General features: G+C 42.7%; 1 protein-coding gene across 1 annotated transcript in view; it reads left to right on the top strand.

Moving 5' to 3' along the window:
* Positions 1–20,281, top strand: part of EPHA10 (EPH receptor A10) — a 1,463,996-nt gene that overhangs the window by 1,241,071 nt on the left and 202,644 nt on the right. The gene's annotated exons all lie outside the window — the stretch shown is intronic.

The following is a 20,281-nucleotide window of genomic DNA, read 5'->3' as shown; positions in this document are numbered from 1 at the left end:
TCATTCCTGTGTTTGTGACTTTCATCTTAACTCACAGTCAATATATGTGGGGGGCTGCCTTTTCCTTTGGGGAATTTCTCTGAGGCAAGGTAGGCTTTATTTTCTATCTCTAGGGCTAGTTAGCTCTTAGGCTGTGAAGAGGCGTCTAGGCCAAGCTAGGTACGCTCCACGGCTATTTCTAGTGTGTGTGATAGGATTAGGGGTTGCGGTCAGCAGAGCTCCCACTTCCCAGAGCTTGTTCTGTGTTAGTTTAACCATCAGGTCGTTCCAGGTGCTCCTAACCACCAGGTCCATAACAGGGAGCCTTCCTTCCTAAGAATCAGCGCTTGAAGGACCTTTCGATGACGTCACGGCTTCTGATTGGTCGCGTGATGCCCATGTGACCGCTCACGTGACCAATCAGAAGCCGTGACGTCATCGAAAGGTCCTTCAAGCGCTGATTCCTAGGAAGGAAGGCTGCGGGTTACAACCAGGGCGCATCTGAGGGTGAGTATATTCCTAATATTTATATACTCACCCTCGGACGCGCCCTGGTTGTAACCCTCAGCCTTCCTTCCTAAGAATCAGCGCTTGAAGGACCTTTTGATGACGTCACGGCTTCTGATTGGTCGCGTGACGCCCATGTGACCGCTCACGCGACCCATCAGAAGCCGTGACGTCATCGAAAGGTCCTACAAGCACTGATTCTTAGGAAGGAAGGCTCCCGTTTACAACCAGGGCGCGTCCGAGGGTGAGTATAGCAATATTTTTTATTTTTATTCTTTATTTTACACATTAATATGGATCGCAGGGCCTGAAGGAGAGTTTCCTCTCCTTCAGACCCTGGGAACCATTAGAAACCCAATGCACTGCATTAAGTTTCGTGTTTCGGCCGACCCCGACTTTTCTATAGGATCGGCCGATTTCACTCGACCCGACTTTTGAAAAAGTCGGGTTTCGTGAAATCCGACCCGATCCTATAAAAACAAAAGTCGCTCAACCCTACTTAGGATAATAGCCAAACCAGAATCTCAATTTGCAAATTGAGATTCTGGTTTGGCTATTATCCTAAGTCATGTGACAAGGCTTGTTGAAGGGTCAACATTGACTGCTAGGATTGCTACTTCCAATAGGTGGCACTAGAGTTCTAGTCCTCTTCCTCTCTGAAGAGACAATTTGCATTATTTATAAACCAAAAGTTCAGGAAAATCATAGCAGAATAAACATTTCAGGTTGGAAAATATAATGGCATTAAAAGAAATGTATCACCTGTATCACCTAACAAAGTTATAATATTTACTTTTTCCCTGATCTGTTCTTATGTTTTGATTCTAGATTACTTTTATTTTCTGTAGCTAATTTCAGAGCTTCTAACAGAATGTAGAGATATAATTTACTGCAGCCACATGGGCCTAGACATGTTCATGGATTTCTATAGGAGAAATATCTAGGCTTGCTTCATTATCTGTTGACCTTATGTAAGCCAAAGTGATAGAGGTGAAGGGGAGAAATAAATGTTTTCTATTGTGGATGGTGGATTTAGTGGTATCTATATTACATTTCATTGTGATTCTACCAGTGTAATGATAAATGATAATAAAGATAAATGTCTACTGACTTGTTGATCGGGATGAAAGCTGCAAATTTTTTGGGATATTTTGCAAATATAAAAAATAATTAAAAAAATATATATATGCATATATAAACAGTAAATGAATATAAAAAATAGATAATATGCAAATTCTTTAAGAGGACAGCACCACGTTCAATGACATACAGTTATGGCCGAGAGTGTTGACACCCTTGAAATTGATCCCGAAAATGAAGTATTTCTCTAAGAAAACTATTGCAATTACACATATTTTGTTTTACACATCTTTATTTAATTTGTAGTGGAACAACACACAAAAAAGCAGGGGGGGGGGGAAAAGGCAAATTGGTCATAATTCACATGCTGGAAAGGTGCCAAAAATTTTATCCACACCGTTTTGGGGGTTTTGTGTGAAATGATGTCAAATTTGCCTTTTTCTCTGTTTTATTTGTGTTGTTCCAATCCACACAAAGGAAAAAAGCATGCGTTTAACAAAACGTGTAATTCCAATAATTTCCTAGGGAAATACTTCATTTTCTTGGACAATTTCAATTGTGCCAACGCTTTCGGCCATGACTGTATGTTTTAATCTGCACCCTTAAGCTTTAAATACAATAGTTGAGTGAAATTAAAAACTTATAACATTCACAATAGTACACGTAAAACCTTCCAAAACTTAAGAGGATTAACAATATTTAAAAACAATATACTATGAGAGGGTGAAAGTAATATCCTTTCCTCAGACAAGACCTGCTATCTTCCAGTCTGCTGAAGAACATTGCATGGAGTACTTACAAAATAAGGAATTAAAGAGTATGGTGCTTAGTTAAATAAGAAGATTATATACAATTTTAAACATCTTAAGTTCTTAAAATGTATTAGAACTTAAAAAAAATCCTCATTACTAAAAGTTTAAAGAAAGATATTTTCTGCCACTGTAAGACTAGACATTGAAAATGCCTGAGCAGGAGAGTGCATCTCCAATCAATTCTCTAAGTCGGCTTTAATTAGAATAAGTCTCCTTTGCTCTGCAAATGCCATTCTACCACTGTGCTAAGTCAATGACAGTACGATAAAGGGAAATATTTATATGATGGTGGACAAAACTGAATGAATTGGAAATTGCAGCACCATTCCCTTGCTCCTTTATACAGTAATAATTACTGTAAGTTCAATATACAGTGGGGAAAAAAGTATTTAGTCAGCCACTAATTGTGCAACTTCTCTTACTTAAAAAGATGAGAGGCCCGTAATTGACATCATAGGTAGACCACAACTATGAAAGTCAAAATGAGAAAATAAATCCAGAAAATCACCTTCTCTGATTTGGCAATAATTATTTTGCAAATTATGGCAGAAAATAAGTATTTGGTCATTAGCAAAAGCTCATCTCAATATTTTGTTATATATCCTTTGTTGGCAATGACAGAGGTCAAACGTTTTATGTAAGTCTTCACAAAGTTGGTTGGCACACACTATTGGTGGTATGTTGGCGTTCATTCCTCCATGCAGATATCCTCTAGAGCAGTGATGTTTGGGGCCTGTCGCTGTTAGGTATCGAGTTCCCACCTCTGCACAGGGGGAATCTCGGGCCATCTCCACTGCGGTCTCCCATTCTTCTCCTGCTGCTGTGGAGCCTGCTCAGCGGAGATGTCAGTCCCAGCTCAGTCTGACTCTGTGCAAAGGGTTACTGCTGCCCTTCCAGCTTCTGCCATTGTAGCCAGTGCTGGGCAGCAGCGAGCAGACATTTTTGGGACTAAGTCCTACTTTTCCCCTTCTGAGCATGCCCAGGGAAAGATCTATAGTTGGAGATCAAGGGTCACATGCTTAGATACTGCAGCAAATCCCATTGGTCCTCCGGGAAGGTCCTGAAGTTGCTCAACTTCTGTGGCTGCCTCCCATTGGTCCTTCTGGGAAGGTCCTGTACTTGCTGCAGCTATAAAAGGTTCGCATGACCGCACGGCCATGCGCTACTATCAATTCATGTCATGAGTTTTGCGCCATTGTGGTCATACATGTGTGTATTCAGGGCCTGGCTGAAATAAGCCACTAGAATACCGGCTCCTCCGGTGAGGAGCTTGTATGATTGCCTCTTTGACTGCATGACCACAAACTGCTATCTGCTTGGCAGTTGCTGTGTACTCCTGTGAGCTAAACAGGACACAGTGCTTTCTTTATAGGCGACTCTGTGAAGTAACAGAATTCACTTCTACCACCATATAGTGCCGCCATTTGCCAGCAGCAGGTTCTCTCCTGCATGGTGGACCCCGGGCTGCGAACGCACCAAATATCATCTCACTAATTACTCGGTGCGTTCCACCAGCCCTAAGAGTCGCTGGGCAACATGGACTTTCAACTTCCTCCAAAGGTTTTCTATGGGATTAAGATCTGGAGACTGGCTAGGCCACTTCAGGACCTTTATATGCTTGTAAAGAAGCCACTCCTTCATTGCCCTGGCAGTGTACTTGGGATCATTATCATGCTGAAAGACCCATCCACATTTCATCTTCAATGCCCTTGCTGATGGAAGGAGGCTTGGACTCAAAATCTAGCGATACATGGCCTCATTCATTCTTTCATGTACGCAGACCAGTCGTCCTGGCCCCTTTGCAGAGAAACAGCCCCAAAGCATGATGTTTCCACCTCCATGCTTCACAGTAGGCATGGTAAACTTTAGATGCAGCTCAGCATTCTGTCTCCTCCAAACACGATGAGTTTTGTTTCTTCCAAACAGTTCTACAGGGTAAGCTATTTATATGGATACACCTAAATAAAATGGGAATGGTTGGTGATATCAACTTGCTGTTTGTGGCACATTAGCATACGGGAGGGGGAAAACTTTTCAAGATGGGTGGTGACCATGATGGTTATTTTGAAGTCGGCCATTTTGGATCCAACTTTATTTTTTCCAATGTTAAGTGGGTCATGTAACACCTCAAACGTATTGATAAATTCACAAGAAAAACAATGGTGTTCTTGATTTTAATGTAACTTTATTTTTTCATGAGTTATTTACAAGTTTATAACCAATTATAAAATGTGTTCAAAGTGCTGCCCATTGTGTTGGATTGTTTATGCAACCCTTTTCTCCCACTCTTGACACACTGATAGTAACACATCAGAAGAAATGCTAGCACAGGCTTCCAGTATTTGTTGTTTCAGATGCTGCACATGGTATGGTGAGGTATATGGGGTACAAAGATAGCGGGGCCATTCTTTATCAATGGAAACCTTAAGGCCACTGGATATCTGAAATTGCTACATGATGATGTGTTGCCCTCTTTATGCACTGAAGATGGTATGTTCCCTGAGTTTTTCCAGCAAGAAGGTGCACCACCACATCATGAGTGTCAGGTCTGGGCATTCCTACATGAACAGTTTCCTGGAAAGTAGATTGGTCATCGCGGGCCAGTTGAATGGCCACCAAGTTCTCCCAATCTGACGTCCTTAAACTTTTATCTTTGGGGTCATCTGAAGGCAATTGTTTATGCAGTGAAGATACGAGATGTGCAGCATCTGAAACAACGGATACTGGAAGCCCGTGCTTGCATTTCTTCTGCGGTGTTGCTATCAGTGTGTCAAAATTGGGAGAAGAGGGTTGCATTGACAATCCAACACAATGGACAGCACTTTGAACACATTTTATAAGTGGTCATAAACTTGTAAATAAATTATGAAATAATAAAGTTTTATTAAATTACCAATCAGACCATTGTTTTCTTGTGAAATTCTCAATAAGTTTGATGTGTCACATGGCCGTCTTCCCATTGGAAAAAACTAAAGTTGGATCCAAAATTGCCTACTTCAAAATGGCCACCATGGTCACCACTAGGGTTGAGCGAAACGGATCGGACAAATTCAAAAATCGCCGACTTTCGGCACAGTCAGGTTTCATGAAACCCGACCCGATCCTAGTGCGGGATCGGCCATGAGGTCGGCGATCTTCATGCTAAAGTCTTGTTTCGTATGATACTTTCAGTGACATATTTCAGCCAGTGAAGGAGGACGCAGAGTGTGGGCAGCGTGAAGACATAGGTCTCGGTCCCCACCATCTTAGAGAAGGGCATGACAGTGATTGGCTTGCTTTCTGCGGCGTCACAGGGGCTATAAAGGGGCGTGCACGCCGACTGCCATCTTACTTCTGCCGATCGTAGCATAGGGAGAGGTTGCCGCAGCTTCATCAGAAGAAGGGATATAGTTAGGGAGGGAAGATTAAGCCCCAAAACTGCTTGTGCTGTAGCGATTTCCACTGTCCAACACCACCATTTGTTTGCAGGGACAGTGGAGGCTATATATTTGTGCATCAGCTCTGTAGCTTATTAGGCTGCCTTATAAGGCTCCCTGATAGCTGTATTGCTGTTTGCACGCCGCTGTGCAAACCAACTGCTTTTTTAAAAGCAAAAATCCTGTTGCTCCTTTCTGCACAGTTATCTTGTTTATTTGTCCACACTTTTGTGTGCAGCAGTCCTTTTTATTGCTGCCATACTTGTCCTGAGATCATTGTAGGGAGATTGAAATTGTACTACAGTCCTTGTATTTTTTCATATACAGTGGGGCAAAAAAGTATTTAGTCAGTCAGCAATAGTGCAAGTTCCACCACTTAAAAAGATGAGAGGCGTCTGTAATTTACATCATAAATAGACCTCAACTATGGGAGACAAACTGAGAAAAAAAAAACCAGAAAATCACATTGTCTGTTTTTTTATCATTTTATTTGCATATTATGGTGGAAAATAAGTATTTGGTCAGAAACAAACAATCAAGATTTCTGGCTCTCACAGACCTGTAACTTCTTCTTTAAGAGTCTCCTCTTTCCTCCACTCATTACCTGTAGTAATGGCACCTGTTTAAACTTGTTATCAGTATAAAAAGACACCTGTGCACACCCTCAAACAGTCTGACTCCAAACTCCACTATGGTGAAGACCAAAGAGCTGTCAAAGGACACCAGAAACAAAATTGTAGCCCTGCACCAGGCTGGGAAGACTGAATCTGCAATAGCCAACCAGCTTGGAGTGAAGAAATCAACAGTGGGAGCAATAATTAGAAAATGGAAGACATACAAGACCACTGATAATCTCCCTCGATCTGGGGCTCCACGCAAAATCCCACCCCGTGGGGTCAGAATGATCACAAGAACAGTGAGCAAAAATCCCAGAACCACGCGGGGGACCTAGTGAATGAACTGCAGAGAGCTGGGACCAATGTAACAAGGCCTACCATAAGTAACACACTACGCCACCATGGACTCAGATCCTGCAGTGCCAGATGTGTCCCACTGCTTAAGCCAGTACATGTCCGGGCCTGTCTGAAGTTTGCTAGAGAGCATTTGGATGATCCAGAGGAGTTTTGGGAGAATGTCCTATGATCTGATGAAACCAAACTGGAACTGTTTGGTAGAAACACAACTTGTCGTGTTTGGAGGAAAAAGAATACTGAGTTGCATCCATCAAACACCATACCTACTGTAAAGCATGGTGGTGGAAACATCATGCTTTGGGGCTGTTTCTCTGCAAAGGGGCCAGGACGACTGATCCGGGTACATGAAAGACTGAATGGGGCCATGTATTGTGAGATTTTGAGTGCAAACCTCCTTCCATCAGCAAGGGCATTGAAGATGAAACGTGGCTGGGTCTTTCAACATGACAATGATCCAAAGCACACCGCCAGGGCAACGAAGGAGTGGCTTCGTAAGAAGCATTTCAAGGTCCTGGAGTGGCCTAGCCAGTCTCCAGATCTCAACCCTATAGAAAACCTTTGGAGGGAGTTGAAAGTCCGTGTTGCCAAGCGAAAAGCCAAAAACATCACTGCTCTAGAGGAGATCTGCATGGAGGAATGGGCCAACATACCAACAACAGTGTGTGGCAACCTTGTGAAGACTTACAGAAAACGTTTGACCTCTGTCATTGCCAACAAAGGATATATTACAAAGTATTGAGATGAAATTTTGTTTCTGACCAAATACTTATTTTCCACCATAATATGCAAATAAAATGTTAAAAAAAACAGACAATGTGATTTTCTGGATTTTTTTTCTCAGTTTGTCTCCCATAGTTGAGGTCTACCTATGATGTAAATTTCAGACGCCTCTCATCTTTTTAAGTGGTGGAACTTGCACTATTGCTGACTGACTAAATACTTTTTTGCCCCACTGTATCTTCCAGCCACTTTCTGCCACTGCATCGATTCAAAGTGACAGGAGACAGCATTTGTCCAGTAGGGTTAAGAACTACTTTTCCTGCCTTATCGATGTTCTCCCTTACAGGTCATTCCACTTTGATTACTGGACATCTAAAATAGACACTTGGCCTGAATTGGCAGAATAGGAGTTCACTTGCCCTGCTTCTAGTGTGCTATCAGAAAGAGTCTTCATTGCTGCTGACCGAAAAAAAGACACGTCTGGCTACCTAGAATGTTGATGATCTAACCTTCATTAAAATGAACCAATCATGGATTTCAAATTATTTTGCCCCACCTTCTGCTGACATGTAGCTTGCCTGAAAAATGTCTTGCTTTTGGCCTCCTCTTTCTGACTTCTCCAATTCCGCCATTTGCAGCTGCTGAATGTCCACCATAAGCCATTTTTATACCTCCCTAAATGGGCTGACTCCCCCCACAGGGCCGTGGTCACCACCTGGCGCAAGCACCCTTGTGAGTGCTGTTTGCCTGGACAGGTGGGTGCGCCCACTCTTGGGCGATGGCACTGGCACAGGATCCCTCATAGTACAATGAAGTGTCTCTGATGGTGGTGGTGCACAACCAACGTCAGGCACACCGTCGTAATATGAGGGGCCCTGTGCCAGTACCACCGCCCACGAGAGAGTGTTCCCCCTTGCTCAAACAGTGCTCTACCACTTGCAATACTTACCTCTCCCTGCTCCACCACTGTGTGGTCTGTGCTGTTAAATCCTTCAATTGCACTGCCAATACAAGTTTGTTGAAATGATAGATGATAGTTAAAATATACAAGGGCCCTGGCCTCCATTTAGACCAGTTAATACTTTGCACCTACTACCACTGTCTGCTACTCAGCAGAGGAGCCCACCTCATTACCTAGCTATGCCGCCTGTTTAGTCCTGTTTCCAATTTTGAACTGCTTTTAGCCTACTTTTGTATTTGGGCCTACTAACCGTGTCTGCACCATTCATTACAGTTGTCCTCCACTGAACAAAGCTAGGCCATCTATTTAGTCCTGTTACCAATTTTGAACTGCATTTAGCCAACATTTTTATTTTGGGCCTACTAACTGTGTCTGCACCACTCATTACAGTTGTCCTCCACTGAACAAAGCTATGCCTCCTGTTTATTCCTGTTACCAATTTTGAACTGCATTTAGCCTACTTTTTTATTGTGGGCCTACTAACTGTGTCTGCGCCAATCATTACAGTTGTCCTCCACTGAACAAAGCTATGCCGCCTGTTTAGTCCTGTTACCAATTTTGAACTGCATTTAGCCTGCTTTTTTATTGTGGGCCTAAAACTGTGTCTGCACCACTCATTACAGTTGTCCTCCACTGAACAAAGCAATGCCACCTGTTTAGTCCTCTTACCAATTTTGAACAGCATTTAGCATACATTTTATTGTGTGCCTACAAACTGTGTCTGCGCCACTCATTATAGTTGTCCTCCACTGAACAAAGCTATGCTGCCTCTTTAGTCCTGTTACCAATTTTGAACTGCATTTAGCCTACTTTTGTATTTGTGTCTACTAACAGTGTGTGCTCCACTCATTACAGTTGTCCTCCACTGAACAAAGCAATGCCTCCTGTTTAATCCTGTTACCAATTTTGAACTGCATTTAGCCTACTTTTTTATTGTGGGCCTACTAACTGTGTCTGCGCCAATCATTACAGTTGTCCTCCACTGAACAAAGCTATGCCGCCTGTTTAGTCCTGTTACCAATTTTGAACTGCATTTAGCCTACTTTTGTATTTGGGCCTACTAACTGTGTCTGCTCCACTCATTACAGTTGTCCTCCACTGAACAAAGCTTTGCCGCCTGTTTAGTCCTGTTACCAATTTTGAACTGCATTTAGCCTACTTTTTTATTTTGGGCCTACTAACTCTCTGCGCCACTCATTACAGTTGTCCTCCACTAAACAAAGCTAGGCCGCCTGTTTAGTCCTGTTACCAATTTTGAACTGCATTTAGCCTACTTTTGTATTTGGACCTACTAACTGTGTCTGCTCCACTCATTACAGTTGTCCTCCACTGAACAAAGCTTGGCCGCCTGTTTAGTCCTGTTACCAATTTTCAACTGCATTTAGCCTACTTTTTTATTTTGGGCCTACTAACTGTGTCTGCGCCACTCATTACAGTTGTCCTCCACTGAACAAAGCAATGCCTCCTGTTTAATCCTGTTACCAATTTTGAACTGCATTTAGCCTACTTTTTTATTGTGAGCCTACAAACTGTGTCTGCGCCACTCTTTATAGTTGTCCTCCACTGAACAAAGCTATGCTGCCTTTTTAGTCCTGTTACCAATTTTTAACTGCATTTAGCCTATTTTTTTATTTTGGGCCTACTAAGTGTGTCTGCCCAACTCATTACAGTTGTCCTCCACTGAACAAAGCTATGCCGCCTGTTTAGTCCTGTTACCAATTTTGAACTGCATTTAGCCTACTTTTGTAATTGAGCCAACTAACTGTCTGCGCCACTCATTACAGTTGTCCTCCACTGAACAAAGCAATGCCGCCTGTTTAGTCCTTTTACCAATTTTAAACTGCATTTAGCCTACATTTTATTGTGGGCCTACAAACTGTGTCTGCGCCACTCATTACAGTTGTCCTCCACTGAACAAAGCTATGCCGCCTGTTTAGTCCTGTTACCAATTTTAAAATGCATTTAGCCTACTTTTGTATTTGGGCCTACTAACTGTGTCTGCACCACTCATTACCGTTGTCCTCCACTGAACAAAGCTTGGCTGCCTGTTTAGTCCTGTTACCAATTTTGAACTGTGTTTAGCCTACTTTTTTATTGTGGGCCTACAAACTGTGTCTGCGCCTCTCATTACAGTTGTCCTCCACTGAACAAAGCAATGCCGCCTGTTTAATCCTGTTACTAATTTTGAACTGCATTTAGCCTACTTTTTTATTGTGGGCCTACAAACTGTGTCTGCGCCACTCATTACAGTTGTCCTCCACTGAGCAAAGCTGTGCCGCCTGTTTAGTCCTGTTACCAATTTTGAACTGCATTTAGCCTACTTTATTAATTGGGCCTATATCTGTGTTTCCTCCTCATCCTTCCCATTGCCCAGCCACTGCTAGATGAGTCTGCTTGTACATTGAACCATACCACTACATTCCCCTTGCTCTCTACACAGCCAGAATCTGACCCTGCTGAAAGTCAGGTTCCCCTTCACGCATACTATACCACCTTACACTGGGGCAAAGAGGAAGGTGCAGATGAAAGTGCCGGTTCCTTCATCAGGTGGGGGGGCATACTTGTTGGTGATGTCACTGGAACAGGGCCCCTCATAGTATGCAAAAGTGTGTCTGGCAGTGGGAGGCGCCACCCGCTCTCAAACACACCACTGTACTATGAGAGACCCTGTGCCAGTGCCAAGTGCCAACGAGTGCCCCCCCCTGCTTGCTCAGGATCACAGCACTTGCAAAGTTGAAATACTTACCTCTCCTTGCTCACCGTCGTGATGTATTCCGCATTTCCTGGGCCCATGAAAATCTTGAGCCAGCCCTACCCCCCCACAACATTAGCCAAATGACCCCCTGTTTTCAATGCCTAACTGTTATTATAAAGTAAATTAAGATTGACAAGCTTAAGAAATAAGAATTGATGTTTTTGGCATTAAATTAGACACTGTAGGTGTTTTCCTGTCCTCCACTCACTGCCGACTTTGATTCCCCTTTGACTTGCATTGGGTTTCGTGTTTTGGTCGGCCCCCGACTTCTTGCAATAATCGGCGGATTTCACCCGACCCGACTTTTGACAAAGTCGGGTTTCGCGAAACCCAACTCGATCCTAAAAAGTAAAAGTCGCTCAACTCTAGTCACCACCCATCTTGAAAAGTTTTCCCATCCCATATACTAATGTGCCACAAACAGGAAGTTAATATCACCAACCATTCCCATTTTATTTATGTGTATCCATATAAATGGCCCACTCTGTACTTTGGTTTCATCAGACCATATGACATTCTCCCAATACTCTTCTGGAAATCCAAATGCTCTCTAGAAAACTTCAGAAGGGCCCAGACATGTACCGGCTTAAGCAGGGGGACACGTCTGGCACTGCAGGATCTGAGTCCCTTGCAGCGTAGTGTGTTACTGATGGTAGCCTTTGTTATGGTGGTCCCAGCTCTATGCAGGACATTCACTATGTCCCCCTGTGTGGTTCTGGGATTTTTGCTCACCGTTCTTGGGATCATTTTGACTCAATGGGGTGAGATCATGCTTGGAGCCCCAGATACAGGGAGATTATCAGTTGTCTTGTATGTCTTCCATTTTCTTATTATTGCTCCCACAGCTGATTTCATCACACCAAGCTGCTTGCCTGTTGCCGATTCAGTCTTCCCAGCCTGAACAGTGCTACAATTTTGTTTCTGGTGTCCTTCAACAGCTCTTTGGTCTTCACCATAGTTGAGTTTGGAGTGTGACTGTTTGAGGTTGTGGACAGGTGTCTTTTATACTGATAACAAGTTCAAACAGGTGCCGTTACTACAGGTAATGAGTGGAGGACAGAAGAACCTCTTAAAGGAGAAGTTACAGGTCTGTGAGAGCCAAAAATCTTGCATATTTTTAGGTGACCAAATACTTATTTTCCACCATAATTTGCAAAAATAATATTGCCAAATCAAACAAGCAGATTTTCTGGATTTGTTTTCTCATTTTGATTCTCATAGTTGTGGTCTACATATGATGTCAATTACAGGTCTCTCTTCTCTTTTTAAGTAGGAGAACTTGCACAATTGGTGGCTGACTAAATGATTTTTTCCCCACTGTATATACAGCTCTGGCAAAAATTAAGAGACCACTGCAAAATGTTCAGTTTGCCTGATTTTTCTCTTTATAGGTATATTTTTGAGTAAAATGTAATTTTTTTTTATTCTATAAACTTCTGACAACATGTGTTAGGCGTCAGGATTCTCCCTCTGCACAAGAGCAATCCCAAGCCATGTCTTCTCCTGGGGTCTCTCATTCAGTCTCGGCCACAGTGGAACCTGCTCAGCAGAGACTTCGGTCTCAGCATCTTGTTCAGACCCAAGTTGTGCGTTTGTTTGCTACTGCCTCTCCAGATTCCGCTATAGCAACCAGCATTAGACAGCGGCTGGTAGATGTTCCTGGGACTAAATCCAGGATTTTCCATTCTGAACATGCTCGTGAGATGACCACTCATTGGTGGTCGGCAGTCAGGTGCTCAGGTCCTCAAGCAAGTCTGGATTGGTCCACCAGCAAGGTCCTGGCAGACTGGGATTTATAAAATTATCTCATGGCTGCATGGCCGTGCCCTAGTATAAACCATGACTTGTGATGTGTGTGCAAGTATGAATGACTCTGGTGAAAGCTCCTACTGATCCCCTACACTCTGGTTGTGCACGTGCTCTAGGGAGATAGAGTCTGCACCAAGTAGTGGCATCATTTCTGCGATCCCGTGCGCATTGTGGGTAAGGTCAGGCTCGAACCCCAGCGTTCTAGGGGCAGAGCCTAGAGACCTCACTCGCACCAAATCTGCTATGCCCTGTGTCAGTGAACAGGAAACTGCGTCCTTTTATGATGTTGCAGTGGCCCTGAGGTGTAACAGAGTTTGTCGCTGTTCACACCGGATGACATTTAACCCGTGTGTTTTCGATGCTCACTCGCCATCTTGTTCTGCTATTGCTTAGCAGCAGGTTCCATCTCTGCACGGTGGACCCCGGGTTGCGAACGCACCTTAGTATTATATTTTATTTGGTGCGTTCCGCCAACCCTAACAACATGTCTCCAAATTTCCAAGCAATACATTTTGTATTTTTTTTTTTTGGGGGGGGGGGGGGGGAAAGAGAAAAGGTCAAAATGTAAAAAAAAAGTACTTTCAAACCTCAAACAATGCAAAGAAAACAAGTTCATAATCATTTAGAAACAACAATACTAATGTTTTGAACAGTTCAGAAATCAATATTTTGTGGAATAACAATGATTTTTAATCACAGCTTTCATGCGTCTTGGCATGCTTTCCACCAGTCTTTCACCCTGCTCCTGGTGCAAAATGTAAGCAGTTCTTTGTTTCATGGGTTGTGACTATCCATTATCCTCTTGACTACTTTCCAGAGGTTTTCAATGGGGTTCAGGTTTGGAGATTGGGTTGCATATGACAGGATTTTGATGTGGTGGTCTCTTAATTTTTGCCAGAGCTGTATGTACATATACAGTATATACAGTATCTTCAAAAAGTATCCATACTAAGTGAACTTTTCCACATTTTTTCACATTACACTTAGCACCCGCGATATTCAGTGCAAACTCAAGCACCCGATGCAAATTGGAGTAGCGAGTATTTGCTCTCAACACTAATGACAACATTTTCAATATGACTACCTATTGTTATCAAATTCTGCGTCATACATATGGTTTAAAAATGCTCACCATACCCCCTGGATAAAATCCTTGAGGGGTGTGGTTTTAAAAATGAGATCACTTGTAGGGGATTTTCCACTGTTTAGGCACATCAGCGGCTCTCCAAACACAACATGGCATCTGCTAACTATTCCAGCAAATTTTACATTCAAAAAGTCAAATAGCGATCCTTTCCTTCTGAGCCCTGCCATGTGCTCAAACAGGAGATTTTCCCCACAAATGAGATATCAGCAGTTGTGAATTCTGTGGCCAAGCTCCCTCCTGTGGTCGTGAGTGGTACTTCGGCTGGTTCTGTCTATGAGCTTCCTTTGGTGGATGAGAGTGGTACTGCGCCTTCTGAGTTTCCTTCCTCAGGTGATGAGGTTAAGTCGTTAGGTGCTGCTCTATTTAACTCCACCTAGTGCTTTGATCTTGGCCTCCAGTCAATGTTCTAGTATTGGTCTTGCTTTCTCCTGGATCGTTCCTGTGGCCTGTCTTCCTGCATAAGCTAAGTTTTGCTTGTGTTATTTTTTTTTTGCTATTTTTTCTGTCCAGCTTGCTATATTGGTTTTTCTTGCTTGCTGGAAGCTCTGGGACGCAGAGGGAGCACCTCCGTACCGTTAGTCGGTGCGGAGGGTCTTTTTGCCCCCTCTGCGTGGTTGTTTGTAGGGTTTTGTGTTGACCGCAAAGCAATCTTTCCTATCTTCGGTATGTTCAGTAAGTTGGGCCTCACTTTGCTAAATCTATTTCATCTCTGCGTTTGTATTTTCATCTCAACTCACAGTCATTATATGTGGGGGGCTGCCTTTTCCTTTGGGGTATTTCTCTGAGGCAAGGTAGGCTTATTTTTCTTTCTTAGGGCTAGCTAGTTTCTCAGGCTGTGCTCGAGGCGCATAGGACTGGTCAGGAGCGCTCCACGGCTACCTCTAGTGTGGTTGGATAGGATTAGGGATTGCGGTCAGCAGAGTTCCCACGTCTCAGAGCTCGTCCTTAGTTTTTGGTAATTGTCAGGTCACTTTGTGTGCTCTGAACTTCAAGGTCCATTGTGGTTCTGAATTACCTGTTCATAACAATCAGCGTATTTAGAAGAAATTGCACAACAAATTTTCGGGTCCATTTTCTTCTGTTACCATTGTGAAAATAAAAAAGTTTGGGTGTAAAGCAATTTTTTGGAGAAAAAAATTAAATGTTCCTTTTTTCCTTCAGTTCCTGTGAAGTATCTGAAGAGTTAACAAACTTGATGAAGGTGGTTTTGAGCAGTTTGAGGGGTGCAGTTTTTAGAATGGTGTCACTTTAGGTTACTTTCTGTCATATAGTTGCCTCAAAGTCACTTGAAATGTGGTGGTCCCTAAAAAAAAGGTTTTGAAAATTTTGTTGGAAAAATGAGAAATCGCTGGTAAACTTTTAACCCTTATACATTCCTAAAAAAAGATGTTTCAAAAATTGTGCTGATGTAATGTGAACATGTGGAAAATGTTATTTTTAACTACCGTATATACTCGAGTATAAGCCGAGATTTTCAGCCCATTTTTTTGGGCTGAAAGTCCCCCTCTCGGCTTATACTCGAGTCATATATCCGGGTGTCAGCAGGGGAGGGGGAGCGGGGGCTGTGTAGTCATACTTACCTGCTGCGGCGCGGGCCCTGCAGTCCCTGGCTTCTCCGGCGCTGCAGATTCTTCCTGTACTGAGCGGTCACATGGCACCGCTCATTACAGAAATGAATAGGCGGCTCCACCCCCATAGGGGAGGAGCCACATATTCATTGCTGTAAATGATCGGTGCCATGTGACCGCTCAATTACAGGAAGAAGCTGCAGCGCCGGAGAAGCCAGGGACTGCAGGGACCGCGCCGCAGCAGGTAAGGGGAGCGCAGCGCTATAATTACCTGCTCCTCGCTCCGGTGCGGCTCCGTCTGCAGCGTCCTCTAGCAGTGACGCTCAGGTTAGAGGGCGCTGTGACGTAGTCAGTGCGCGCCCTCTGCTGAGCGTCAGTGCTGGAGACGGAGCCGCATGAGGAGCAGGTAAATATTGAAAGCGTCGGCGTCCTGAGAAGAGAGGTGAGTATGTGATTTTTTTTTTTACTGCAGCCGCATTCTATATGGCACAGCATTATAAGGAGCACCTATGGGGCCATAATCAAAGGTGCAGAGCATATATGGGGCACAGCATTATAAGGAGCACCTATGGGGCCATAATCAAAGGTGCAGAGCATATATGGCACAGAATTATAAGGAGCACCTATGGGGCCATAATCAAAGGTGCAGAGCATATATGGCACAGCATTATAAGGGGCATCTATGGGGCCATAATCAAAGGTGCAGAGCATATATGGCACAGCATTATAAGGGGCATCTATGGGGCCATAATCAAAGGTGCAGAGCATATATGGCACAGCATTATAAGGGGCATCTATGGGGCCATAATCAAAGGTGCAGAGCATATATGGCACAGAATTATAAGGAGCACCTATGGGGCCATAATCAAAGGTGCAGAGCATATATGACACAGCATTATAAGGGGCATCTATGGGGCCATAATCAAAGGTGCAGAGCATATATGGCACAGCATTATAAGGGGCATCTATGGGGCCATAATCAAAGGTGCAGAGCATATATGGCACAACATTATAAGGAGCACCTATGGGGCCATAATCAAAGGTGCAGAGCATATATGACACAGCATTATAAGGGGCATCTATGGGGCCATAATCAAAGGTGCAGAGCATATATGGCACAGCATTATAAGGGGCATCTATGGGGCCATAATCAAAGGTGCAGAGCATATATGGCACAGCATTATAAGGGGCATCTATGGGGCCATAATCAAAGGTGCAGAGCATATATGGCACAGCATTATAAGGGGCATCTATGGGGCCATAATCAAAGGTGCAGAGCATATATGACACAGCATTATAAGGGGCATCTATGGGGCCATAATCAAAGGTGCAGAGCATATATGGCACAGCATTATAAGGGGCATCTATGGGGCCATAATCAAAGGTGCAGAGCATATATGGCACAACATTATAAGGAGCACCTATGGGGCCATAATCAAAGGTGCAGAGCATATATGGCACAACATTATAAGGAGCACCTATGGGGCCATAATCAAAGGTGCAGAGTATATATGGCACAGCATTATAAGGAGCATCTATGGGGCCATAATCAACGGTGCAGAGCATATATGGGGCACAGCATTATAAGGAGCACCTATGGGGCCATAATCAAAGGTGCAGAGCATATATGGCACAACATTATAAGGAGCACCTATGGGGCCATAATCAAAGGTGCAGAGCATATATGGCACAGCATTATAAGGAGCATCTATGGGGCCATAATCAACGGTGCAGAGCATATATGGCACAGCATTATAAGGAGCACCTACGGGGCCATAATCAAAGGTGCAGAGCATATATGGCACAACATTATAAGGAGCACCTATGGGACCATAATCAAAGGTGCAGAGGTATGTTGTTTAACACATCTCTCTGATTTAAGGTTATAAGAATTAATAGTTTGAAAATTGTGAAATTTTCAAACTTTTTGCCAAATTTCCATTATTTTCACAAACTGTATTTGTACTCTAGAGGGAGAAGAAAAGAGATTTTTACTTTGGTGTCAATAAGAAATAATATGTGATTAATTACAAAATATTCTGTATTATTAGGTAGATGGTCAGTATATTACAAAAAACACTTATAATGCATAATCAAGGGAGACATGAAGTACAAGCCCCCAAGAACATAATAATGGTGAAAATGTATCCCCTGGATTGACCATTTTTCATTCCTATTTCCTAGTAGCGCCTGGAGTGGTGCCATTCTGTTGATGTTTTCTCTGTGGCACCCAAACTTCTCATTAATGTCCCCTGCTCTAACTTAGACTTTTATGCTTACATATGTCTATCTGATAATTTTTATAACTAATTTTCACTAACTTCTCATTTTGTGTATTACATGAAGCAGAACTTTTCTTTCTGTTGATGAACTTTTTTTGAAAATTAAGTTTGTAGAGGAAGTACTTGGGGAATTTTTGGAGCATCTGATAAAGAGTGAAATCTGTGAATTTAAAAAAATACGGCTCATGAAACTACATAACACATGATAGATCTAAATTGAGAACCATTCTTTCATACACAAAAACATGTTATGAATTGCTCATGGAATCTTAAGGGAATCAAGTTCTTCCCTGCTTAATAAAGATCTGGATATCTGGAATTCAGCAGTTTTCCCTCTGAGCTTAGATTTACCAACTGGTGTGGAGAGCACTATGCACAAAATTAGCATTCACTCCTAGTCGCGGCTCTGCTAATCATAGGCTGTTAGTGTATGTCTATAGCTGGCTGATAGACAGGGGACATGCATTTGTTTCACTTAATTGTAGGTTTCGGATGGATGAGCCGATCTAAAATGAGTTTCACCTGAATGTGTGGAGCTGGTCATGCAGAGCAAACTATAATCAGGGCGATATTTTTTGCTATCACGCAGGAGAAATTGCGTATGGAAAGTAGGCAGCTACTGCTTCAGAGTTCACATCACGCTGCCATTTGCTACAAGTTGTGTTTGTAAGCCGCAGTTAGTAGTAACGTAAGGGATTACTCTTCTGGGAGTGTGCAGCAATATTTAACCATTCAATTGTTGGTGCACCCAAGCTACTGTCACGACAAGTCTGTATTTGCTATTTAGATAAGTTGGATTCATGCAATGTGTATAGTTTCATTTAATATAGCCAGCAAACAATTAGTGAGAAATGTTTGTGTCATAGAAATCATGGAGGAAGGTTTGCTGGTAATATGGTTTAAACATTTTCAAATTTAGGGTATAAAAGTATGAGTGTACTTGATGGGTGGCCTATGAGTAGTGAAATATATTGCTTTTCTTAATTAAAGTTTAAAGTGAATGTTTATGTTTTAACACCATTTCGGCTCGAGGTTGAACATTCATTCTGTGCTGATACATTTCCTAATATAACAACAGTCGCACTCAAGAAAAGAAGTCTTGAAATTTCTTTGCCAAACAAACGTGGTTTTTTTATTGTGAGCGAACACCAATTTAAGAGATATCACCGCAGTATTACAAAGTGTTTCAAAGTTTCAGGGTAACGTTTCGACCGGCCGTGTCTTTCTCAAACCCCACTTTAAACAAGTAGAAATCATGAAGGGCACAGATCCCTGGAGAGTAGCAGGAGGCCCGTTAGGGGCTACAGCCACAGTCTAGCCCCTAACGGGACTCCTGCTACTCTCCAGGGATCTGTGCCCTTCATGATTTCTACTTGTTTAAAGTGGGGTTTGAGAAAGACCCGGCGGGTCGAAACGTTACCCTGAAACTTTGAAACACTTTGCAATACTGCGGTGATATCTCTTAAATTGGTGTTCGCTCACAATCAAAAAGCCACGTTTGTTTGGCAAAGAAATTTCAAGACTTCTTTTCTTGAGTGCGACTGTTGTTATCCAGGACGATATTTTGGAGGACCCCTCCATGTTCAGTCTGCACCACCTATAGCGAGAGTGCACGTCTTACCCTCTTCTACATTTCCTAATATATTAATTTCCTATCGTAGAGAAAAATGATGTAATTCTACCACCAGTAGGGGGAGTTTCATAGCTTACTACTTACATGTGTTCATTAGAGAGCTGAAAGTACTAAATGGAGACATTAAAGGGACATTAAAGACCCCTTGAGGTCTACAGGCACAGTGTGTTTAAAATAAAAAACAAATCAAGCTACTCTTTATTCACCATCCACTACTGAGTCTCCATCACTTCTCCTGGAGTCATTTATTGGCCACCACATTGACATCACTTCAACGAAACATCAGCCAATCACTGAACTCAGCAGTTCTGCTCATGTAGCTGTAACACTCCGCTGAGAGCCTCTGAGCTCACTGATTGGCTGTCATGCTGTTGACATGATGTCAGTACTACCACCAATTATGGACATCTGGAGGATCATACAATACCTACCTATTGCTTTCTTAAAGAAATTGCCCATTTTATCTATATTTTAACAAATGTTTTTTGGACATTTATTAGAACAGTTTACAATTATCTGCTGTTTGCAATAAACCAAAAAAAAAAACAAAACCAATTTCAATTGCTCAACAACACCACTAATATGACTAATTTCTCCAAATTCATCACAAAATGTCACTTTTACAGACTATTGCAGTC

This window comes from Ranitomeya imitator, chromosome 3 (genome assembly GCF_032444005.1).
Source record: "Ranitomeya imitator isolate aRanImi1 chromosome 3, aRanImi1.pri, whole genome shotgun sequence".
Taxonomy (NCBI): domain Eukaryota; kingdom Metazoa; phylum Chordata; class Amphibia; order Anura; family Dendrobatidae; genus Ranitomeya; species Ranitomeya imitator.
Note: the sequence above shows the minus strand (reverse complement) of the source record. Positions and strands in the feature narration are given on the sequence as shown.